The 27,025-nt window shown below is 47.0% G+C and overlaps 1 protein-coding gene across 1 annotated transcript in view; it reads left to right on the forward strand.

The window, feature by feature from the left end:
• Positions 1 to 27,025, forward strand: part of LOC147462175 (uncharacterized) — a 151,120-nt gene that overhangs the window by 120,814 nt on the left and 3,281 nt on the right. The gene's annotated exons all lie outside the window — the stretch shown is intronic.

The raw sequence follows: 27,025 nt of genomic DNA on the forward strand, positions 1-27,025 counted from the left end.
GATAGGTATATGCATTTGTGTACTCCACAGTCTCCTGGCCATACATAAATGTGGGTGCCGACCTCCTGACCCACTGTGGTGTGGTGTTGAACACCATAACCTTGGTTTTTCCCAAATTGACCGTCAATCCACTGTCATGAGCAAATGTATGCAGAGCATTCAAATGATGTTGCATCCCCTCTGGGGAGTCTGAAATCAGCACAATATCATCAGCATATAGTAACAGTGGAATCCATGTCCCTGCTAGCTGAGCCCCCCTGTCTCCCTGCCGCTCTACATAGTCTGAAAACTCATCCACATACATCCCAAAAAGAGTCGGGGATAGTGGGCATCCCTGCTTTACTCCGATAGTGGAGTGGACCATGTCAGACATTCCCTCAGTGGTGCGTACCCGTCCCATCACTATCCTGTATAGAGCCAGAATACCCCATATCAGCTCTGTAGGCACACCCATGTCCTGTAGTCTGTGTATAAGTCTGGCTCTCGGCACTGTGTCAAAAGCTTTGCGGAAATCCACAAAGCTACAATAGATTCTCTTGCCGTGGTGTCTACCCTCCTCAATAATAGCTCTGAGTGTCAGAATCTGGTCCAGAGTGGAGAAACCTCTCCTGAAACCTGCTTGCCCTGGTGCTCTTATTCCCTCTCGCTCTGCCCATCTACTCAGCTCTTGCTCAAGGACGGATGCATACAACCTAGCTAATGTGTGGCCAACCATGATGGTGCGATAATTCGCGGGAATCATGGGATCTCCTGACTTGAAAATAGGCACAATCGTAGACATACTCCAGGTCTCCGGGAAGCCTTCATACATGGCTCGATTAAACATCATAGCCAGGAGCTCTGCAAGCATATCCCTGGCATGGATGAAATGCTCTGCTAGTAGACCATCATGATCATGCGCTCTCCTTGTCTTCATCCTGTCAATGGCTTTCCTTACCCTCTCCGCAGTAAAGAAAGAACATGTCTCTAGACATGTCTCTAGTGGGTTCGGCAGAGGTGGTTGCCCTGATGCTGTGTAGAGAGATGTGGCATATTCCCCCCATGTCTCAGTGGAGGTGACCGTGGGTGGTGGTGAATGCTCGTGGAATAGCCTCCATGCTTCGCCTGAGTCCTAACTTATAAATAGCTGATATAGATCCCGCTCTAGCTGAGATAGATAGGCCCTTTTCTTTTGTCGCACTAGGCGGCGAAAGATAATCCGTGATTGTCGATGTGTGGTAATACCCGTGAGCACTTCCCTCTGTAGTTTGATCCTCATCTCTTTGCACTCCTCATCATACCAACTGTTCTGGGGCATGTTCCCAGATCGTCTCCGTGTGGGATGGTTGTGGGGGTATGCCTCTGATGCTGCATCATGGAGCGTCTCTGTCAAAATCTGAGTGAGTTCATCTAGTGGCCGTCCCGGCTCCTGGGTGCATAGCTGCCTGTATATCTCATCCATATACATAGAATCCGTCTCCCTCATGAAGGTATACCGAGTGTGTATGGGGACCCCACCTAATGGAGCTGTGCTGAACTGAAAGGTCAGGGTGAAAGACACGATAGCATGATCAACTGCTATTCCAACTGGCCTAGTGCCCACCATGAAATCCTGAAAGAATGGGATGAGACCTGGCTGAGCCATAACATAATCCACTGTGCTCGCACCATGTCGGTGTTAAAAGCAAGTAAAACCTCCAGCTGTCGAAAATCTTTGTTGGCCATTCACAATGGCCAATCTGTGTGCGGTTCCCATATCTATCAAGTATCTACCATACTCAGTGTATTCCTCATCTTGTGATAGTCTGGATAGACCCATCTCTGTGACGTCCAGCTCCCTGAGCATCTCTTCGGAGAGAGAGAGAGAGATAGAGAGAGAGAGAGAGAATTTTCATTGCTTTTATTTTTGAAAGCTTTTGGGGCTTTGCTTTTGGGCATCCCTTGTAATCTTTAAATACGCGATGAGGGGCTCACTCTGTAGAGCATCTGGACACAGAGTCTGAGAGTGAAACCCTAACCGCTCTTTGTACTTTGACATTGATTTAATACATAAAGAAATACCGAAAGGGGCGCCAGTCTTTGGGGCCAATATCTCTAGGCACGGAACTCCACCGGGCCAGTGCAAATCTATTGTGATCTGTGAATTATTTTGAAGTGGTTATTTGGTGCTGTCCTGATTGATTCTTGACTTGGAGTGTCCAAGTCTGTTACAGAGCGACGCTCCACATGACGGTGTGAGACCTATGGGACCACACTCAAAGTTGCTACCTGGAATTGTAATGGATCTATGGTTTTACCGGGAGAGACATCATCTTATACATTGAGACACATCAGGCCCCTGGACAATTTATGCCTCACATCAGTGGACACAGATGGGAGACAGCCTGCAGACAGGAGACACATTTAGAGCACAGAGAGCGGGGCTCAAGGAGAGTGGCAGTGTTATTCAGGCAGGAGCTACAGCCGTTGATACATATTGCTATTTGCTACTTTCCCCCGAGTACATCAGTATATGCACCACCCAGAGGACAATCCCCCTTTTCTGTTTTGGATGATGACATATGGGAGTTCTCTAGAGATGGTGACATTATCATTCTAGGGGACTTCAATGCTAGGACTGCCCATCATCAGACAGTTTTTTATGATACTTCAGAGGAGATGCTGAGAGAGATGGATGTTGTAGAGATGGGCCTGTCCAGAATATCGCAAGATGTGGAACATATTGAATATGGACGGCACTTGATAGAAATGGGGACTGCACCTGGCCATCTTGAATGGCCTACAGAGATTTTCCTTTGTGGGAGGTTTTACATGCTTTCCACATAGACATGGAGCCAGCAAGCACAGTGGACTATGTCATGACACATCCAAGCTTCATCTCTAGAATCCATGATCTCACAATTGGGCCCAGACGTGTTGGTGTGGCAGTGGACCATGCCTTTGTGTCGATGACCATCTCTTTCCAGTTTAGTGTAGCACACAGGCCACGGGCAGTAGCCCCTACTCGCTACACCTTCACGAGGGAGACGGACTCTGTATACATGGATGGGATTTACAGGCGCCACATTACATGATGCAGCAACAGATGCATACCCGCACACCCAACCTAAGCAGAGATGCCGTTTTGGGAGCATGCCTCAGAATAGCTGATATGATGAGGAACCTGCGAGACTAAAGCCAGACTTCAGAGGGAGGTGCTCTTAGGGGACATCACTCATAGAAAGTCATAGATTGACTTCCAACGCCTAGTGAGGCGGAAGAAGAGGGCTTTTTTGGCTTGACTAGAGCAAGATCTTTACCAGCTATTCTTGAGTCAGGACTGACGTGAGGCATGGAGGCTCTTTCATGAGCCCTCTCCCCCCCCCCCCCCCCCCCCCCCCCCCCCCCCCCTCCCCGCCATTACCTCCACAGAGGCGTGCTGCCAATAGGCATCATCTTTGTACACAGTTCCTGGACAACTGCCCCTTCTCGACCCCCCCGATCCATGCCCACACACTTGTGCTTTCTTCACCCGCTGAGATGGTGAAGAAGGCCATTGACAGGATGAGGACTAGGAGAGCATGATCATGATGGCTTAGTGGCTGAGCATTTCATGCATGCCAGAGATCTACTAGCAGGGCTTCTAGCAGTTATGTTCAATCGGTCCATGTGTGAGGGCCTACCTGATACTTGGAGCCTATCTACTATTGTACCTATCTTCAAGTAAGGAGACCCTATGGAGCCTGGGAATTATCGCACTATCATGATTGGACACACATTGGCACGATTGTACGCATCCATTCTTCAGTAGCAGCTAGTAGATGGATAGAGAAGGAGGGGATACGCGCAGCCAGCCAGGCAGGGTTCAGGAGAGGTTTTTCTGCTCTTGACCATATCCTGATACTGAGAGCCATTATTGAGGAGGGCAGATCACATGGAAGACGGATCTATTGTGGCTTTGTGGACTTCCGCAAAGCATTTGACACAATACCCAGAGCTAGATTGATGCGCAGATTACAGGAGATGGGAGTACCCACAGAGCTCATTTGGGGGATCATGGCATTATACAGGTCAGTAGTGGGGCATGTACGCACCTTAGAGGGTCTATCTACACCGGTTCACTCCGCTATTGGGGTGAAGCAGGGATGCCTGCTCTCTCCTACTCTATTTGGTATGTATGTGGATGAGGTTTCTGACTATATTGAGAGAGATGGGGATAGAGTTGCACAGCTGCCAAGGACATGGATTCCACTATTCTTATATGCTGATGATATTGTGTTGATCTCCGACTCTCCGAAGGATATGCAACGTCACTTGGATGCTTTGCATAGGTTTGCCCATAAAAGTGGTTTGTCTGCCAACCTAAGGTCATGGTGTTTAATACCACCCCACAGTGGATCGGGAGGTCAGCACCTGCATTCACATACGGCGAGGAGACGGTGGAGTATACAGATTCTTACGCTTACCTTGGAGTGGTCTTTGGTGGACCAGCATTTTCATTGAGGAGAGCAGCAAAGACTAGACTGACCAGAGCCCATACAGCATTGGGTAGATTGGAGAGGATGTGTTCACAGGTTCAATTTCAGGAGCCTCGGACGAAGCTCTGGCTCTTTGACACTTCGGTGGCTTCTGCATTGCTCTATGGAGGTGAGATATGGGGACCTTCATTAAATCATCACGGGGTTGGGTCGCACTCATGGATGGGGGGACATGGAGAAGCCTCTGGTATCTATGATCTCGCGGCTCATTAGAGCCAAGGCTTCAGTACCACGTGACATTATACGAGCAGAGCTAGCTGCCCCCCCACTAGTGGTTGCGACGCTCACCAGATCAGTCTCCTCCATACACCGCATATGGGAACTTCCCAGGGATAGATATGCTCGCCTTGCACTTGAGTCCTCGCGACAGTTAGCCATGCAGGGAGACATAGCATGCTGGTATGGAGAGATGACATCATGGTTTCAGGCGCACGGGTTCAGCATAGACAATTTGCCCCCCTTCTAGTTCTCACTGGATACACCCTCTCTGACTCTTATATAGTCCGAGATCACCAGGCTCATCCGCCAGGACCTGACTCAGCTAGACACCAGGAGGACATGGATACAGCCAACACAGGAGATGGGCACGAAGATGGCCTTCTACAGAGAGCATCTTCTCCAGCTTATGGAGGACGGTTTTGTGACGAGACCCATATACATGGATACCCACTTGTCTCATGGGATACGATGTGCTATTGGTTAGATATGCACATCTTCACACCAACTTTGGGTCGAGAGTGGGAGATACAGCGGAGACCAGCAGAGGCCAAGATATGCCCCTTGTGTCACATAGAGCCTGAGACAGAGTTGCACTGCACATGCCACTGCCCAGTCTACTATGAGATACGAGGCCTCTTTCATTGCTTGTTCAGAGAGGATTTTGGACCACTCTCCAGAGTCATGGGGTACGAGGACGAGAGATGCCTCGGTTTGTTTTTGCTCGAGCTGCGCAGACAAGAGAGCCTAATGAGAACTAGCCAGTCTCAGAGACAAATCATAGATTTCTTTAGAGCAGACACCAAGACACCCGGAGGAGCTACCACGGCAACAGAGCCCACACACTCGCTTCGCACCAGAGGCACGCTGATCGATCGAGAAACTGAGCTAGGGAGATCCAGACGCCCATGACTGCTTAGGACTACACAGTATCGATGGAGGTTACGTCAGAGGATTCGGATCACTTTGGCCCAACATGCACGACGCTCGGTCAGAATACGGACCATGGAGGAGATTGATGAGATCCGCCAACGGCCGATGTTGGATCTGTTGTGATTTAGCTAGCCCAGCTAGTTGCTTGACCTCTAGCAGCTTTAGGATTCCATAGTATCAAATTCACTATATTTTGTACCCTGACATTGTATCAGATTCATCTGGATTGTATTGGTCTCGTCTCATAGGTCATTTTGGCCTTTTGCAGACGTTTAATATAACATTTCATTTCTCTCTCTCTCCCACTATTGGGGTGAAGCAGGGCTGTCCCCTATCTCCGACTCTCTTTCGGATATATGTAGATGAGTTTTCAGATTATGTACACACAGAGGGTGATAGAGGTGCTTAGATTGCAGGGACGTGGATCCCGTTGCTATTATATGCTGATGATATTGTGTTGATCTCAGATTCTTCAGAGGGGATGATGCAACATCATTTGGATGCATTGCATGTATTTGCGCAGGACAGTGGATTGTATGTGAACCTTGGTAAGACCAAGGTAATGGTGTTTAACACTACGGCGCAATGGGTTAGGATCACTGTACAGGTGATCTGGTTCATTTTGAGGGCAGAAAACAGAGAATTCAGCGTGCTGCAGATTCTCGCCAGGTTTGGGAAAGTGTCTGTGAAGCCTCCTACTGCGGTTATGTTGCGAAAATCGGGCTAGAGTAGGCCATTTTCAGCCCGTAAAAGCGGGACAGCTCGTAGGAACTTACAGGTTTTCTCCCAAGTTTTTATAAGAATAAAGAAATACCGAAAGGGGCAACAGTCTTTGCGGCCTACAGGGTGTCACTGTCTGCTTGGTAGCACTCTAGCTGCCAAGCTGTGCTTTGTTTGAAGTGTTAACTCCAGTCACAGGTTTAATCGTGAAGTTCCTTCGTGTTGTAAAATTCAAGTAAAGAATCGGGTGAAAGCTAAAGTCGACCGCCCTACGGGCCTGTTTCAGTAGATGCATATACTTATCTTGGGGCGGTTTTCAATGGTCAATATTTTCCCTAAGGCGTGCAGCAGATACGAGATTGACCAGAGCCTATGCAATATTGGGGAGACTATTGAGGTTATGTTTGTAGGTTCAGTTCCAGGAACCTCGGACAAAGCTTTGGCTCTTTGACACTTTGGTCACTTCGGCCATGTTGTACAGAGTGGAGAAATAGGGCCCCTTAGTTGATCATCATAGCAGAGCTAGCGGTACTGATGGATGGAGATGTATGGAGAGGCCCTAGGTGTCTGTGATTTCTCGGATGATTAGGACCAAGGCCTCAGTACCACATGACATTGTTAGGGCAGAGCTCGCTGCTCCTCCATTGGTAGTGGAGGCACTCACTTGATCAGTTTCATTTATGCATAGCACTTGGGCTCTCCCTAGAGATAGATATTCTCGTTTAGCACTAGAATCTTCGCGACAGCTTGCATTGCAGGGATATAGATCATGTTGGTATGCAGAGATGGCATCTTGGTTTCAGTTACATGGCTTTAGTATGGATCGGCTAGTGCCACGAGGACGTGGCAACTACTAATTACTGTTAGAAGGACGTGGCAATTGCTAACCTTAGTTGTTGGTTTCTTTTCGATGATTTTTCTTTAATTTTTGGGACCCTCTTTTTGAAGTCACAAATGGCCGGACATTGTGTGGCGAGTGTGAAATTGCCGATGGCCGAGAGTTTCACCTGCAGATGGGAAGGCCTTGTCGCCACGTGTTCGGGCTGACCGGCAGTGGAATCCAAGCAATAAAAGGGTGTCTAGGCTCAGTTCAAAGTCATTTAGGCCCCCTCGCTACACTTATAAGTCGGTGGGTACTAGGAAATTAACTCAAAAGAGGCAAAGTGGACACTTGGCGGGCTACAGATGATTTTGCCAAGTCTGCATGAAGAGGGGGCTCCCAAAATGAGAGGGGGCTGATTTTTACCCATAAGTGACTACAAAGTGTGGGTGAGTATTGGGTGCAAGTTTCGTAGCTTTAATGGAAAGCTTGCCTTCTCCCTTGTCTTATGTAGCGCGATGATTCCGCTCTCGTGCATCTCTCTCCCCCTTTGAATACAAAAACGTGATCCCCCGCTCAAGGGCTTTTCATCTGTATGTACAGTTGTGTGGGTTCATGCGCAATTGCTGAGTCAAGAGCCTCTTGCACAGGTATTGGATTAGCTAGTTGCACCTAATCTCCCGCAGGTACAAGTGAATTCAGAGAGATTTCACGCGAGAAATCTCGTCCGATTCAAAGGACAAGTAGCCCTACAAGTGCGGGAGCTCAAGGGCTTGCTACGGATGCGACCGACACACAAAATGGAGCCCGAAACAGTGAATTACAGCCTACTGTGTATTTTTACAGGTTTAGGATTTTGGCCCTAATCGATCCCTAATACCCCCAGGAGGTCTGGCAAAGCGAGGGTTGTACATGCTATCTGGTGCATTTTCGGGGTAGAAAACAGAGAATTCAGCGTGCTGCAGATTCTCACCAGGTTTGGGAAAGTGCCCATATGCGCCGGGAAAGTCATCCAATGCGTGGGGATTTTGTCTGTGAAGTTTCCTAGTATAGTTATGCTGACAAATCGGGCGTGAACATGTCTTTTTCAGCCCGGATTATGCGGGACAGCTTGTAGGAAATCGCAGGTTTTATTCCCTCTTGAATAGAATAAAGAAATACCAAATGGGGCGCCAGTCTTTGGGGCCAGCAGGTTGTCGGCATCTGCTTGGTAGCGCTCTAGCTTCCAGGCCGTGTTCTATTGAAGTGTTAATTCCAGCAACGGGTTTTTATTTGCAAAGTTTCTTTGTGTCCTAAAGTCTAAAGTAAAGTTTCGGGTGAAAGCCAAGGTCTACCGCCCTACCGGCCGGTTTCATGGTTCCGTCGTCGGGACAGAATCACTTTTTGCTCAAGAATTGGTTGGTTTTTAGTGAAGACACAAAGTACAGGAAGGCGGGATTACACTATGGCCGACAAAGAGAAAGGCATTATGGAAGAGGGTTCCTCTTCGCAGGACAGGCAGGCAATACCTACAATGTTTGAGGTTGGCGAGAGTTCTAGGCCACCCCTGTCTGTACCTTCTTCTGCTGATGTGAATGCTCCACCAGTGCAGGGCTTTATGACTGGGCAACTTGAAGATGATGCATTCAGGACTCAGTTGGTTGCCGCTGTGAATGTTTTCACTCGATTGGTGCAGAACCCAAGGTTTATGGAGTTTTTGCAAGCGCCACCAGTGCCACAACAAATGAGGCAACTCACATAGCCAGTAGAGCCCGTTGAGGTTCAAGCCTAGGTCCTTCATGCGTCCCAACAGGATAGGGAGCACTCACACATTGCGGAATCTATAGGGTCTCCAAGACAAGTTCCTTCCGTCCATGAACAAGTTGTTAGGACGCCAATTCCAAAGGTTTTGCTAGTTCAGCCCGCCACCTTTCAGAGTCCACATGTTGCATTAAATGGACAGGGAACCAGTTTCCAGGCAATGCATTAGGTTTTTCTACCACCCACGGTACATCCTAGGTATTTCGGGGGTAGATCTGTGTTCCAAAGTATGTCTAGTTATGCGCCTTGAAACCAACAGTACATGCCAAGAGCAGTGTTTGGGGGTATGCAAGGCATGATGCCGAACTCCATGTATGGTAATATCGGCATGCAGCAAGGCTTTCAAAGCAATCAGGGCCAGTTTAGGGTGCCACAAGGCAATTTTGGCATGGTTGGTTTTTTGGACAACAGCCAGATACGGCACTTACGGCGCCAAGGAATGTCGATGATCCCTATTACAGTGCCCATGTTACAGACAATTCCCTATGACAATTTGGGGGCACTGGAAAAGACAAAAGCCTACAAAGAAGGTGGTGCATCTGTAAAATTTGACACTTTCAGCAACTTTGAGGATAAGGCAAAGGCTCTTACTTTCCTATAGCAGTTTGATACAGCTTATGCAGGGGGGAATTTTACAGAGGCTTCTAAGGTCAGGAAAGCTACCACTTTCTTGAAAAGCAATGCGCTTACATGGTGGACGACACTGTTGATGCAAGGACACCCACCACCTGGATATACTTCAAGCAAATGTTTGCATCTGTGTGGATGTCAAATGAATTTGAAGCTGATGTCATGATAGATTGGCACCAACTCACTGCGGCTACTTGCAAGAGCCTACGGGTTTGTGCCACTGACAGAGCAGATTGAGAAGTATTGTTGTGGGCTGCCTAAAGGGCTTCGAGATTATTGTACAAAGAACAAAGCGGCTACCCTCACTTAGCTTATGGAAGTTGCCAACATTGGTCTTGCCTTTTTGAAGGGAGAGGACAGTGGGTTTCCAGGCAAGTGAAAGGGGGGCAACAAAAGAAAAATTCAGCAAAGAAGCCCTTTGTGAAAATGGCTCCTGAAGCGTCACAGGGCTCAGAAAAGGTCAACAAAGACAAGGACTCAGCTGAGACTTTTGGAGTTCAGGCAAAGAAACAGAAAAGAAAGCGTTTTGTGCGTAAGTCGCTCGAGGAAAAGAAGGTCTTGATGGTTGAGAATAAATGCTTTATATACGAGCAGTCTGGTCACTTTGCTACAGATTGTTCACAAAGGAAAAGAACAGTTGACTCATGATAAAGAGGACAAGAAAGAAAAGGAGCCCAAGCCCACAGCAGGTTTAGTGCCAGACATGGTAGGTGACAGGCCAAGCCGGATGCCGGCAAGTTTTGCAGAGCATGGGTTAAAGTCAGAGATCAGACAACACTTATTTTCTTTGATCCAGGTGCCAAAGCGAACTTTATCTCACCAGAGTTAGCTATGAAGCTGGGCATCAGAGCTGAAGAGATCGAGTAGACGGCAAAGGCAAGGTTGGTATGCCCTGGCCACTCAGAGTGTGTTACTTCCATTATAGGAAATCTGCGTCTCCATATTGAGTCGTATATGGACACAGAAGAGTTCTATATCATGCCATTGGAAGGGTGCGATGCGCTGTTGGGAATTCCGTGGATGTCTTTGACAAAAAGATCACCCTTCAACATAGGGGCAAAACTCATGTTTTGGATGTAAAGCTCAAAGGGGAGTTTGTCCCTATTGTATCCGCTTCGGCTATCAGTTCTGTAATTATGAATCATCTTTCTGCGTACTTGATTTTTGCACGTGATGTTTCAGATAGTTGTCAATCAAATTTATGTGTGTTAGATAAAGGAAGGTCAACATTTTTGCGAGAGTTTAATGAATGTTTTTCTGACTCATTACCGTCACAATTGCCACCGGAGAGGCTTGAGGACCATGCGATAGATTTGGTGTCAGGGTGTGGCCAACTCAGCAGAAAGAGATTATGGGCCAGGTTGAGGAGCTTTTAGAGAAGGGGTTGATTCAGCCTAGTTCTTCACCTTTTTGCTCCCCAGTGCTCTTAGTGCAGAAGGATGGCTCTTGGCGCATGTGTATTGACTAACGTGCGTTGAATAAGAATACCATCAAGAACAGGTTTCCTATTCCAAGGATTGATGATATTCTTGACCGTTTAGAGGGTGTTGCAATTTTCAGTAGGATAGACCTTAAGAGTGGGTACCATCAGATTCGTATAAGGCTAGAGGATGTGCACAAGACTGCGTTTAGGACGACATTTGGTCTCTATGAGTCTTACAAATGCTCCTGCTACGTTCAATAGGATGATGAACCCGATTTTCCGCTCGCATCAAAAGTTTGTTGGCACATTCTTTGATGGCATGATAGTCTATTCGAAGAATGAAGAGGAGCATAGGCGTCAATTGATCATTGTGTTCGAAGAGTTACGCAGTTACAGGTTACTAGTCATTCCTAAGAAAAGTGAATTCTTCCTGGAAGAGATCCACTTTCTTGGCCACATAGTGTCAAAGGATAGTGTCCGAATGGATCCCGCAAAGGTTGAAGCTACATGGCCAAACTCTGAAGACTGTGCACGATGTTCGAAACTTCTTGGGATTGTTCTCATATTATAGAAGGTTTATCAAGAATTTTGCAGAGATAGCTTCACCTCTTCACGCTTGCAAAAGAAAGAGGTCATTTTTAGATGGACCCAAAAAGAGATTTCAGCTTTTAGTCTCTTAAAAGAAAAGTTGACTTCGGATCCTGTGATTGTTTTACCAGATCTTAGGAAGTCATTTGTGGTCCAGTGTGACACGTGTGGAAATAGCATTGGAGCAGTGCTAATGCAAGATGGTCGGGTAGTAGCTTACGAGAGCAGAATCTTGCAAGGGCCAGAAAAGACTATGCAAATCTATGAGAAAGAGCTAATGGCCGTCATTCATGCGCTCTCTAGCTGGAAGCACTACCTGTTAGGTGCTGATTTTGTTCTCTAGACAGATCATCAAACCTTGCGATACTTCTTGACATAGGCAAAGTTATCCGAAAAGCATATGCAATGGGCAAATATTCTTTCTATGTTCCACTTCCAGATTATGCATATGGAAGGCAAGAAGAATGTTGTGGCTGATGCATTATCAAGAAAGCCACAAATTTCAGTTGTGTCAATTCTTTATCATCATGAGCTTGATGACATGAAGGAACAATATTCTATTGATGAAGATTTTGCAAGGATCTTTGAACAGTTGCAAGATGGGCAATGCCATTAGCACTACCTCCTCAAGGATGGTTTTATGATGATGCATGGCAAACTATGTATCACTAGGTCATTGCGACATAAGGATGGTAGAAAGCCATGTCCCACCGTATGCAGGGCATCGTGGTATTGATGCGATAGGGTAGAGAGATTCTTCTATTGGCCTACTTTGAGGAGAGATGTGGATGCCTTTGTGCAAGCATGCGTGATTTGCCAAAAGGTCAATTTTGACCGGCAAAAGGCACGAGGGTTATTATAGCCACTATATATTCCAGATAAGCCATTGGAAAGCATTGCTATGGATTTTATCTTTAATCTTCCAAGAACGCCAACAGGGAATGATGGTATATGGACCATTATTTGCAGGTTCAACAAGCAGGCGCATTTTATCCGTGTTAGGAAGAAGATAAAATTTGATCAGATAACCGTGTGTACAATGTGTTTTAAGTACCATGGTATGCCACAGTCGATTGTCAGTGATCGAGATCCTCACATGACAAGTTTGTTTTGGAGAGGATTGTTCGAGAACATGGGCATTACGCTCAAGTTCTCGTCTTTGTTTCATCCACAAACTGATGGACAGTCAAAAGAGGCTAATTCTATTGTCTTGGATCTGCTGAAATGTTGTGTGTCAGATAATAAGGGCAAGGGGGAACAGTATCTACCTATGCTTGAGTATGTGTACAACAATACGGTGCATTCCTCCACAAGCAAGGCACCTTTTGAGATTGTTGAAGGTGGCAAAAAGGTTCCTCCCATTTTGCATACAAAGGACAAGATCTTTGAGGTAGATCGATATGTTGAGAACATGGATGAAATGTATAAGAAGATTAAGCTTGCCTTGGAGAAGACTCAGGCAAAGTAGAAAAGGGTTGCTGATCGTCATCGTCATGAATTACTGTTTTCACTTTGTAATTGGACACTTTTACGGTTTGAAAAGGCAAGGTTAAAGAAGATGAAGGGCAAGGAAAGGTTGTTTCCGAAGCTTAGCATGCATTACTATGGGCCTTTTCAAGTGCTTGATAAGATCAGCGATATTGCTTATAGGTTGAAATTGCCTGACACTAGGAACATTCATAATGCGTTTCACGTGAGTCTTCTAAGACCCTTTGTGGGTGATGTGCCAAAAGATATGCCACAAGAGGGTCAGCCAGAAGTCAATGAACTTGATGAGATCTTGATACCTGAGCATCTTTTGGCACATAAAGAAAGAAAAGTTAAGGGACAGGTTGCAAGATGCTATTTGGTGAAGTTCAAGAACTATCCACCTATGGATGCAAAGTAGATGGAAGAGCATGAACTGTCAGAGTCACCAAATGTATTGCAGCTTTACCTTGAGGCCTTTGGGTTACAGCCTACATATGCCCCAACCCAACGTGTGCAAAGGAGGGGTAATAATGGAGCTAGCACATCAGTTATACATACGGATTTAGTTCAAAAGAAGTGTGCATCGCTCTTCAAGTGTTAAAGGTTTTCTGCTCACTTCTATCATAGATGGAAATGACAAAAGTATGAAGGTCTCATTAAGTCATTTGTATGAGCGTGCTAACAACACAGTTACACAAGATCATCAATGTCATGTATATATGGCATGCAATTGAGGACGTTTGCGATTTCAAGAGGGGGGTATGTCACGAGGACGTGACACCTGCTAATTACTGTCATGAGGACGTGGCAATTGCTAACCTTAGTAGTTGGTTTCTTTTCGATAATTTTTATTTAATTATTGGGACCCTCTTTTTGAAGTCACAAATGGCCGGACATTGTGTGGCTAGTGTGAAACAGCCGATTGCCGAGAGTTTCACCCGCAGATGGGAAGGCCTTGTCACCATGTGGTCGGGTCGAACGGCACAAGAATCCAAGTAGTAAAAGGGTGTCTAGGCTCAATTCAAAGTCATTTAGGCCCCCTCGCTACACAGTCGGTAGGTACTAGGAAATTAACTCAAAAGAGGCAAAGTGGACACTTGGCAGCTACAGATGATTTTGCCAAGTTTGCATGAAGAGGGGGCGCCAAAAATGAGAGGGGGCTGATTTTTGGCCATAAGTGACTACAGAGTGAGGGTGAGTAGTGAGTGCAGGTTTCATAGCTTTAATGGAAAGCTTGCCTTCTCCCTTGTCTTATGTAGCGCGATGATTCCGCTCTCGTGCATCTCTCTCCCCCTTTGAATACAAAAAACATGATGCTCCGCTCGAGGGCTTTTCATTTGTATGTACATTTGTGTGGGTTCATGTGCAATTGCCAAGGCAAGAGCCTCTTGCACAGATACTGGATTAGCTAGTTGCTAATCCCCCACAGGTACAGGTGAATTCAGAGAGATTTCACGCAAGAAATCTTGTCCGATTCAAAGGGCAAGTAGCCCTATAGGTGCTGGAGCTGGATGGCTTGCTACAAATGCGATCAGCACTCGAAATGGAGCCCGAAACAGTGAATTACAGCCTGCTGTGTATTTTTGCAGGTTTAGGGTTTTGGCCCTAATCGATCCCTAATACCCCCAAGAGGTGTGGGGAAGCGAGGGGATCGCTGTACATGCAATCTGGTGCATTTTTGGGGCAGAAAACAGAGAATTCAGCGTGCTGCAGATTCTCATCAGGTTTGAGAAAGTGTCTGTATGCGCCGGGAAAGACATTCAATGCGTGGGGATTTTGTCTGTGAAGTTTCCTAGTATGGTAATGCTACCGAAATCGGGCCAGAACAAGTCTTTTTCAGCCCGGATTATGCGGGACAGCTCATAGGAAATCGCAGGTTTTATTCCCTCTTTGAATAGAATAAAGAAAGCTCAGCTTGCAGGGACGTGAATTTTGTTGCTATTATATGCTGATGATATTGTCCTGATCTCAGATTCTCTAGAGGGGATGCAACGTCATTTGGATGCATTGCATGTATTTGCACAGGACAGTGGATTATCTGTGAACCTTGGTAAGACCAAGGTAATGGTCTTTAACACTACGGTGCAGTGGGTAAGGAGGTCCGCCCCCACTTTTACATATGGTCGAGAGACTGTGGAGTATGCAAATGCATATACTTATCTTGGGGCGGTTTTCAATGGTCCGGTATTTTCCCTAAGGCGTGCAGCAGATTCGAGATTAACTAGAGCCTATGCAGCATTGGGGAGACTTGAGAGGATATGTTCGCAGATTCGGTTCCAGGAACCTCGGACAAAGATTTGGCTCTTTGACACTCTGGTCACTTTGGCCGACCATGCTGTACAGAGTGAAGATATGGGGCCCCTTAGTTAATCATCATAGCAAAGCTGGCTGTACTGATGGATGGAGATGTATGGAGAGGTCCTTGGTGTCTATGATTTCTCGAATGATTAGGGCCAAGGCCTCAGTACGACATGACATTGTTAGGGCAGAGCTCGTTGCTCCTCCATTGGTAGTGAAGGCACTCACTCGATCGGTTTCATTTATGCATAGCACCTTGTCTCTCCCTAGAGACAAATATGCTCGATTAGCACTAGTGTCTTTGCAACAGTTGGCATCGCAGGGAGATAGATCATGTTGGTATGCAGATATGGCATCTTAGTTTCAGTTACATGGCTTTAGTATGGATCGGCTACCCCCATTTCTGTACTCTCTGGATGGCCCCTCCATCTCTCTCGCTAGAGAAGAGATTACCAGGCTCATTAGACAAGACTTGATTCAGTTGGATACGAGGAGGACATGGATACAATCTACACATGAGTTGGGTACGAAGATGGCTTTCTATAGAGAGCATCTTCTCCAGCTTACGCAGAATGGTTTTTTGATCAGACCAGGATACATGGATACTCAACATCCCACAAGATACGATGTGCTATTGGTTAGATACGCACATTCTCACATCAGCTAGAGATCGAGATAGGCAGATTTAGAGGAGTACTTGCTAAGTCCAAGATTTGTCAGGTGTGCCAGATAGAGCCCGAGACAGAGCTACATTACATATGTCACTATTCAGTATACTATGAGATATGAGGCCGCTTTCACTGTCTATTCAAAGAGGGTTTCGAACCACTTTCTAGAGTCATGAGATACCAGGATCAGAGATGCCTTGGATTATACTTACAAGAGATTCGCACACAGAGAGGACCTCTTGAAGAGGGGCACAATGACAGAGATCCAGCAATAGCGGCAGATTACAGATTTCTTTCAGTCACAGACAGAGGAGTTCGAGTAGCCCCCACAGCAGAGCAGCTCCAAAGGCACCACAGGCGTACTGCTTGATCGGGCGATAGAGTTGGGGAGGTCCCGTCACCCAGCCCGCAGGGATGAGCAAGCTAGGTACAATGTGGGTGAGATTGAAAGCAGAGATAGGCAGATATCTTTACATTGCTATTTGCTACTTTCCCCCGAGTACGTCAGTCTATGCATCACTCAGAGGACAGTCCCCCTTTTCTATCTTGGATGATGACATATGGGAGTTCTCTAGATATGGTGACATTATCATTCTAGGGGACTTCAATGCTAGGACTGCCCATCACCAATGTTTTATGATACTTCAGAGGAGATGTTGAGAGAGCTAGATGTTGTAGAGACGGGCCTGTCCAAACTATCACAGGATGTGGAATATACTGAATATGGGCGACACCTCATAGACATGGGCACTGCACATGGACTGGCCATCTTGAATGGCCTACAGAGGTTTCCTGCTGCGGGAGGTTTCACATGCTTCCCACACAGACATGGAGCCAACACAGTGGATTATGTCATGGCACAGTCGAATCTCATCTCTAGTATCCAGGATCTCAGAGTTGGGCCCATACCGGTTGGGGTGGCAGTAGATCATGCTCTTGTGTCGATGACCATCTCCTTCCAGTTTAGTGTAGCACATAGGCCACGGGTAGCAACCCCTACTCGCTACACCTTCACGCGGGAGATGGATTCTGTATACATAGACGGGATCTACAGATGCCTATGCACTGAGGAACCAGGGCGACCTCTGGAGGAGCTTACTACTATACTGACATAAACATTACATGATACAGCAGCAGAGGCATACCCACACACCCAGCCTGAGCAGAGACGCCGTTCAAGGAGCATGCCTCAGAACAATTGGTATGATGAGGAGTGCCGCCAGCAGACTAGAGTTGGACTTCATAAGGGAGGTGCTTTTGGGGGACATCACTCACAAACAGTCACAGATTGACTTCCGATGCCTGGTGCGGTGGAAGAAGAAGGCATTTTTGGCTCGACTAGAGCAGGATCTATACCAACTATTCTTGAGTCAGGACTCGCGTGAGGCGTGGAGGCTCTTTCATGAGCAGTCCCCCCCCCCCCCCCCCCCCCCCTGCCGTTACCTCTACAGAGACCTAGGGTCAGTACGCATCATCTTTGTACACAGTACCTAGACAACCGCCCCTTCCCGACCCCCTCGATCCATGCCCACACACGTGCTTTTTTCACCGTTGAGATGCTGAAGAAAGCCATTTATAGGATGAGGATTGGGAGAGCATATGATCATGATGGCTTAGTGTCTGAGCATTTCATGCATGCCAAAGATCTACTAGCAGAGCTTCTAGCAGTTATGTTTAACCGTGCCATGTGTGAGGGCTTGCCTGATACTTGGAGCCTATCTACGATTGTACCTATCTCCAAGTCAGGAGACCCTATGGAGCCTGGGAATTATTGCACTATCGTGATTGGACACACATTGGCACGGTTGTATGTATCCATTCTTGAGCAGCAATTGAGTAGATGGGCAGAGAGAGAAGGAATGCGTGCAGCTGGGCAGGCAGGGTTCAGGAGAGGCTTCTCTAATCTTGATCATATCTTGACACTCAGGGCCATCATCGAGGAGGGCAGATCTCATGGGAGACGGATCTATTGTAGCTTTGTGGACTTCCGCAAAGCCTTTGACACAGTACCCAGAGCTAAATTGATCCGCAGATTACAGGAGATGGGAGTACCCACAGAGCTCATTTGGGGGATCATGGCATTGTACAGATCAATAGTAGGGCATGTACGCACCCCTGAGGGACTATCTACACCGGTTCACTCCACTATTGGGGTGAAGCAGGGCTGCCCGCTCTCTCCTACTCTATTCGGTATGTATGTGGATGAGGTTTCTGACTACATTGAGAGCAATGGTGATAGAGGTGCACAGCTGGCAGGGACATGGATTCCACTTTTGTTATATGCTGATGATATTGTGTTGATCTCCGAATCTCCGGAGGGGATGTAACGTCACTTGGATGCTTTGCATAGGTTTGCCTACGAAAGTGGTTTGTCTGTCAACCTTGGTAAAACCAAGGTTATGGTGTTTAATACCACCCCATAGTGGATTAGGAGGTCAGCACCTACATTTACATACGGCCAGGAGATTGTGGAGTAAACAGATGCTTACACTTATCTTGGAGTGGTTTTTAGCGGACCTGCATTCTCACTCAGGAGAGCAGCAGAGACCAGATTGACTAGAACCCATGCAGCATTGGGTAGATTGGACAGGATGTGTTCGCAAGAGCCTCAGACGAAGCTCTGGATCTTAGACACTTTGGTGGCTTTTTCATTGCTCTATGGAGCTGAGATATGGGGACCTTCATTGGATCATCACGGGAGGTTGGGTCGCACCGATGGATGGGGAGGCATAGAGAAACCTCTCGTCTCTATGATCTCGCAGTTCATTAGAGCCAAGGCATCAGTACCACGTGCCATTATCCGAGCAGAGCTAGCGGCCCCCCCACTAGTGGTTGAAGCGCTCACCAGATCAGTCTCCTTCATACACAGCATGTGGGAACTTCTTAGAGACAGATATGCTCGCATTGCACTTGAGTCCTCTCGATAGTTAGCCATGCAGGGAGATACAGCATGCTGGTATGGGGAGAGGACATCATGGTTTCAGGCGCATGGGTTCAGCATAGACAGGTTGCCACCCTTCCAGTACTCATTGGATGCACCATCTCTCACTCTTACACGGTCCGAGATCACCAGGCTCATCCGCGAAGACCTGACCCAGCTAGACACCAGGAGGACATGGATACATCCAGCACAAGAGCTGGGCACGAAGATGGCTTTTTACAAAGACCACCTTACGGAGGATGGTTTTGTGACGAGACCCAGATACATGGACACCCACTTGTCTCATGGGATACGATGTGCTATTGGCCAGTTACGCACATCTTCTCACCAGCTGCGGATTAAGACTGGGAGATACAGCAGAGTACCAGCAGAGGCCAGGACATGCCCCTTGTTTGACATGGAGCCTGAGACAGAGTTGCACTACACATGCCACTGCCCTGTCTACTACGAGATACGAGGCCGCTTCCATTTCTTTTTCAGAGAGGGTTTTGGACCACTCTCCAGAGTCATGGGATACGAGGATCAGAGATGCCTGGGTTTGTTCTTGCTCTAGCTGTGCAGACACAGAGATAGCCTAATGAGTGGAGAGGCTAGCCAGTCTCAGAGACAGATCACAGATTTCTTTAGAGCAGACACTGGACAGCCGCAAGAGCTACTCCCACAGTAGAGCTCACTTTCGTCTCACACCAGAGGCACACTGATCGACCGAGCGATTGAACTGGGGAAATCCAGGCGCCCACGATTGTGGAGGACTACACAGCATCAACGGAGGCTACATCAGAAGATTCGGAGCACTCTGGCCAGGCATGCACGACGCCCGGTCAGACTACTGACTATGGAGGAGATTGATCATTGATGAGATCCTCCAACGACCGATGCTAGATCTCCTGTGAGTTAGCTATCCCAGCCAGCCGCCCATTTTGCTTAGTTCACATCGACTAGTCTAGGATCCCATAGTATTTTTTGTTTTGTTATGTTGTTATTTTGTTACTCTAACTTTGTATCAGATCCACCACATTGTAACTTTCTGGTCTCATAGGTCATTTTGGCCTTTTGAAGACGTTAATATAACATTTCATTTCATTTTCTCTCTCTCTCTCTCTCTCTCTCTCTCTCTCTCTCTCTCTCTCTCTCTCTCTCTCTCTCTCTCTCTCTCTCTCTCTCTCTCTCCTGGCATTCTCATAGACGGAGCATTGGAGCTAAGGAGATTTAGACGACCCCGATGGAGAAGAGGAGCTACACAGTTTCGAAGGAGGCTACAGCAAAGGATTCGAGCCATACTCTTTCGTCGTTCAGAGTGCAGATGAAGATGGATCTCTACTCCCCTCCCATATTGTCTTCACATTGTATTGCTTAGTTTAGGATCCCGTAGTATTTATATTTTGCTATCCTAGTTTAATTTATTTTGTTAATCTGACTTTGTATTAGATACACCGCATTGTAACTTTCTGGTCTCATAGGTCACTTTGGCCTTTTGAAGACGTTAATATAACATTTCATTTCATTTCTCTCTCTCACAGGAGCAGGTCGCGGGGTAGCAGGTTGCACCCCTACATCCCAGGTTTCGGGTGCATACAGCAGGCCTCCCATCCAACGGGGTTAACTTTCGGATACCACAGGTCACGCCCTGGAAGGGCTGTTTTCATCACACTATTGCAGGTCGGAGCAGCCACAGTAGGGCTGTGCTCGGGATATCACAGAGGGCTCTATCTCGAGCTCTTGCAGCGGGGCAGTACCTCAGAAGGGGGCTGCGAGCAAGTACATTCTGCGCCCTGAGCGGGCTTGTTGACTGCGCGGGTTATCTCCAGCAGGGGGTTGCATAGACGCTCTTTTCCTACAGGGGTTGAAGCTAGGGCAGACCCGCTGGGGACTGGATCACCTACATTCAGCAGGGTACATGCTTTGCGCCCTTCGAGGTAGCCTTCACTTGCAGGCATTCTCAAGCAGCCAGGGGCTGCGTGATATGAGCAGGACAGCTTTGGATTGTGTTGGTAGTTAAGGCATCTGGCACAAGGCCCTCTTATCATCTGAGGTTTTACTGCATAAAAGCTGGACCAGCAGTTGCTGGTGGTCAGTTACGTAGGAGGGTCATCATACGCGTAGGTCAACAGACACCATACGCATAGGTCGTCATTCTACGCGTAGGTCAGGCATCCTACATGTAGCTGGGAAGACATCATACGCGTAGCTCAGCTGGATATCATATGCGACATCATACGCGTAGGTTTCAGTGGAACATTCTGTGTGCGAAATGGTAAGTGAACAAGATACATCTCTTGAATGCCAAAGCATGGAAGCAATCTCTTCTGCACAGGACACGGATGTCGTCAATGTCTCACCTGTTTGCAAGTCGCGAGCAAAGGCAACCTTCATGCTCATGAACAAGCGGATGGCATAGATGGAGAGGGAAATGAAGGAGTGGAAAACAAAGATGGAAGGATGGTGGAAGGAGAAGGCCAACCTCCTTCAGATGGTCTTCAATGAAGGCGCACAATGGAAGAAGGAGAAAGAGAGCCTTAACGAATAAATACAGACACTCAAAGAAGAAGTCTCAACCCTCAAATAGGAGAACCCAAACGCCGAGATACGGACATTCAAAAAAGAAGTCTCGGCCCTTAAACAGGAGCTTGCTGATAGAGTAAGATGTGGACTAGAGGAAGGCGAATTTCAGCCCTCGGTAATAGATGAAATCAAGGAAATCAAGGAACAGGTAAGGATGATCACAGAGGAAGAAAACTAAGTGTGGCAAAGACATCTTCATGGGCGGAGATGATAACAAGGACACAGAAAAAGGCGAACGAGGCCGAAAAATGGATTGAGGTCGCCAAGAAAGGGAAAGGCCAAGAAACTCCTTGTACACCGACGCTTATCAACATGACTCTCGAAGAGGAACAAAGAAGGCGGATGCGAGCACTGCATGTGAGAGTGATTGGTCTCAAGGACATAAACAATGTGGAGAAAGAGGTCACAAGCCTTACATCCATGATGGGGATGGAGAAGCCTCTGCACACAAAGGCATGGAGGGTAGGTAAGAAAAGTGATGGCACGGGAGAGTCTTAAAAAGGGAGAGCTCTCATACTACGCTTCCCCTGGTTGGAAGAGAAGAAGGAATTCTTGAGGAAGGGGCCTACTCTCAAAAAGACAGGTATTTTCCTTGGTGATGACCTAACTCTCTCACAGCTCGCACATATGAGAGAGGTAATGCCAGAGATTACAGCGGCAAGGGAGAAGGGAAAGATGGCCTTCTATAGAGATGGACAAGTGGTGATTTTAGAGCGGCGCACTGCATGACGGTGCGAGACATATGGGACCACGTTGAAGATGGCTACCTGGAACTGTAATGGCTCTATGAGGTTGGACGTGGGTGCATTTGAGGACAGTTTCAAAGACAAGGATATTGTATTCTTCTCAGAGACTCATCAGGCCCCTGGACAAGTGATGCCACATGTAGTGGGATACAGATGGGAGACAGCTCACAGGACAGATGCGAGATCTGAGCATGGAAGTAGAGGTTCAGGAGGAGTAGCAGTGATATTCAGAGAGGAACTACAACCATTACTGCATATTGTACGAAGAGATGATCATGCTAGATATATGTGGGTAAGACTGAGAGCTGACACAGGTCGATTCCTATATATTGCCATATGTTACTTTCCTCCCAGTACATCAGTGTATGTTGCATCCAGAGGGCAGTCGCCTTTCTCTATACTAGATGATGACATATGGGAGTTTTCTAGGGATGGCGATATCATTCTCCTAGGGGACTTCAATGCCCGAACGGGCAACTCGTAGACAATCTTCTACGACACTTCAGATGAGATGCTTAAAGAGCTGGATGTGGGTGAGTTGGGACTTGACAGATGCTCAGATGATAGAGAGCAGACGGAATATGGGAGATACCTCATGGAAATGACGACTACACATGGATTAGCTATACTTAACGGCTTACAGCGATTTCCTGGAGCAGCCGGTTTCACATGCTTTCCACACAGACATGGGGCCAGTACAGTGGATTATGTTATGACACAACCGAGCTTTATCCCCTACATTCAGGATTTCACTGTGGGAGCCAGGCCAGTTGGCATAGCAGTAGATCATGCTCTCTTGACACTGTCCGTCAAATTTCAATATAGTACAACCCAGACATCAGGAGGCAAGTCACACACCCGCTATACATTTACTCCAGAGACTGATTTCATTTATACATAGGAGATCCAGGACCGTCTATTGGAAGGCACAGCTGGTACAAATGATACAGGCCTCTCAGTGGAGTGCACCACTCTACTGACTGAGACACTACATGGGGCTGCATCAGTGGCATACCCACACACTCAACCGGGCAAGAGACGACATTCTGGGAGCATGCCCCAGAATAGTTGGTATGATGAAGAATGCAGAGAGATGAGAGCCCTGCTTCAGATGGATCTTCTTTTAGGAGTCATCACTTACAGACAGTCTCGGATTGCTTTCCAACGCCTTGTGCGACGGAAGAAGCGAGCTTACCTAGCTCAGATGGAACAAGACTTATATCAGATGTTCTTGAGTAGGGACTGAGGAGAAGCATGGCGACTCTTCCATGAGCACTCCCCTCCCCCAGTGATTACTTCACCTGATGTGTGGGGCCAATATGCGACATCATTATATATGGCTCCTGGATAGGAACCCCTTCCAGACCCTACCAAGCCGTTGCCCAGCTACGAGCACTTTCTTTACACCTGAGATGGTACAAAGGGCCATCGACAGGATGAGGACCAGGAAGGCAGATGATCATGACGGTCTAGTAGCGGAGCACTTTATACATACCAGGGATATGCTGATGGAGGTTCTCGCAGTGTTGTTCAATCGTGCCATGTGTGAGGGATTACCTGAGACTTGGAGGTTGTCTAATATTGTGCCCATCTTCAAGGCTGGGGACCCTACAGAGCCTGGGAACTACCGCACTATTATGGTTGGACACACATTGGCACGGTTTTATGCATCTATTATGGAGCAACACTTGAGTAATTGGGCAGAGGGCGAGGGTGTACGAGCAAAGGGTCAGGCCGGCTTCAGGAGGGGTTTCTCCACTCTTGATCATATTCTGACACTCAGGGCCATCATTGAGGAGGGCAGATCACATGGGAGACGGATCTATTGTAGCTTTGTGGATTTTCGCAAAGCATTTGACATGGTACCAAGAGCTCGATTGATGCGCAGACTGCAGGAGATGGAGGTGCCCATAGAGGTGATTTGGGGGATTTGGGGGACAAATCAGTGGTAGGACATGTACGCACTCCGGAAGGGGTATTTGATTTAGTTCACTCTACTATTGGAGTGAAACAGGGTTGCCCATTGTCTCCTACTCTATTTGGTATGTATGTTGATGAGGTGTCTGAGTACATTGACAGAGAGGGTGACAGGGGTGCCCAGCTGGCAGGGACGTGGATCCCATTGTTGCTATATGCTGATGATATTGTGCTAATATCTGACTCACCAGAAGGTATGCAACGACATTTGGATGCACTACGCAGTTTTGCAGAGGATATTGGACTGTGTGTAAACCTAGGTAAAACCAAGGTTATGGTGTTTAACACCACACCGCAATGGATTAGGAGATCAGTACCTCCTTTCAAATATGGTCAGGAGATTGTGGAGTATACAGATGCATACACTTACCTGGGGGTAGTCTTTACTGGGCCGAGATTTTCTTTGAGAAGAGCAGCAGAGACTAGACTAACTAGAGTTGGTGCACCTCTGGGAGGAATGGAGAGGATGTGTTCACAGGTTCGGTTCTAGGAACCTAGGACAAAGTTATGGCTCTTTGATACTTTGGTTGCTTCTACTATGTTATATGGGGTGCAGGATGGCTGGAGGCGTATGGAGAAGCCTCTGGTATCTATGATCTCTCGGCTGATTAGAGCCAAGGCTTCCGTACCACATGATATCATTCAAGCGGAATTAGCTACCCCCCCTATGGAGATTGAGGCGCTTACCAGATCAGTCTCCTTTGTACACAGTCTGTGGGATACTACCAGAGACAGATATGCCAGGGTGGCTCTAGAGTCCTCCAGACAATTAGCTCTTAATGGGGATACATCATGCTGGTTTGCACAGATGGCATCATGGTTTCAGACACATGGTTTCACCATGGACAGGTTGTCTCCTTTTCAATACTCTCTACAGGCACCCTTGAGGTCTCTGACACGGGTAGAGATTAATAGACTTATTCGTCAGGATCTGATCCAGCTGGACACGAGGAGGACATGGATAGAGCCGTTACAGGAGTTGGGCACAAAGATGGCTTTCTATAGAGAGCATCTTCTCCACCTCACGGGGGATGGGTTTGTGATTCGACCTAGCTATATGGACACGCATCTTTCTCATGGTTTGCGTTGTGCCATTGGCCAGATACGCACGTCCTCACATCAGCTCGAGACTGAGACTGGCAGATTCAAAGGGACACCAGCAGATAGCAGGATATGCCGCTTATGCCATCTAGAGCCAGAGACAGAAGTACATTACATATGTCATTGCACAGTGTACTATGAGATACGAGGCCGTTTTCATTGTCTATTCAAAGAAGGTTTTGGGCCTCTATTTAGGGTCATGAGTTATGAGGATCAAAGATGTCTTGGGCTTTATCTACTTGAGTTACACAGGCATAGAGAAACTTTACTGAGGAGAGCTGAAGAGAGACAACCCCACAGACAGATCACAGATTTCTTTACACTAGATATTGTACACCCAGAAGAACAGACACAGGAGCAGCCAACAGTGGAGAGGTCTACCTGCACTACTGGCATTCTCATAGACCGAGCATTGGAGCTAGGGAGATCTAGACGACCCCAATGGAGAAGAGGAGCTACACAGTTTCGAAGGAGGCTACAGCAAAGGATTCGAGCCATACTCTTTCATCGTCCAGAGTGCAGATGAAGATGGATCTCTACTCCCCCCCCATATTGTCTTCACATTGTACTGCTTAGTTTAGGATCCCGCAGTATTTATATTTTGTTATCCTAGTTTAATTTATTTTGTTAATCTGACTTTGTATCAGATACACCGCATTGTAACTTTCTGGTCTCATAGGTCACTTTGGCCTTTTGAAGACGTTAATATAACATTTCATTTCTCTCTCTCTCTCTCTCTCTCTCTCTCTCTCTCTCTCTCTCTCTCTCTCTCTCTCTCTATATATATATATATATATATATATATATATATATATATATATATGTTAATATAACATTTCATTTCTCTCTCTCTCTCTCTCTCTCTCTCTCTCTCTCTCTCTCTCTCTCTCTCTCTCTCTCTCTCTCTCGCGACTGAGGAGAGGAGCTACACAGCATCGACGGAGACTACAACAGAAGATTCGAGCCATACTCTCTCGACATCCAGAGTGCAGATGAGGATGGATCCTCACCATTTCTTCCATCTTTGTTTCACACACTGTTACATCCAGTTTACCGGGTACCTATTGTATCAGCTGCTACACCCACGTAGTTTTAGATTGTAGTAGTAGTAGTAGTATTTTGTTCCACTTCTAGTTCTTTTCTAGTTCTTTTGTACCCAGACATGGTATTAGATTCACTATTTTGTAACTGATTGGTGTCATAGGTCATTTTGGCCTTTTGAAGACGTTAATATAACATTTCATTTCATTTCTCTCTCTCTCTCTCTCTCTCTCTCTCTCTCTCTCTCTCTCTCTCTCTCTCTCTCTCTCTATGTGTGTGTGTGTGTGTGCGCGTGTGCGCGCGCACGTGCGTGCACTAAATGGTGCGTTGGTGGTTGAACCAAATGGTTCTATTCCACGATAAGACACATGTCCCCTGTCTATGCAAGATACCATGCATTCCTACTTTTATAGGCCAAGTTTAGTTCAAAATTGGAGGAGACGTAGAGCTACTGTACACATTCCTGGTGACTCATGTGCTTCTTATATGAAGCATGGGGGTAAACTCTTTGCTGGTATGGACAACTTCACCAAGGTGTTCATGTGCAAGGGCTTACAGGGAGAGCAATTCATATACGCGGCCTAAGCTCTTGCAC

Source organism: Adiantum capillus-veneris, chromosome 3, assembly GCF_014529385.1.
Source record: "Adiantum capillus-veneris isolate H3 chromosome 3, ASM1452938v2, whole genome shotgun sequence".
Lineage (NCBI taxonomy): Eukaryota > Viridiplantae > Streptophyta > Polypodiopsida > Polypodiales > Pteridaceae > Adiantum > Adiantum capillus-veneris.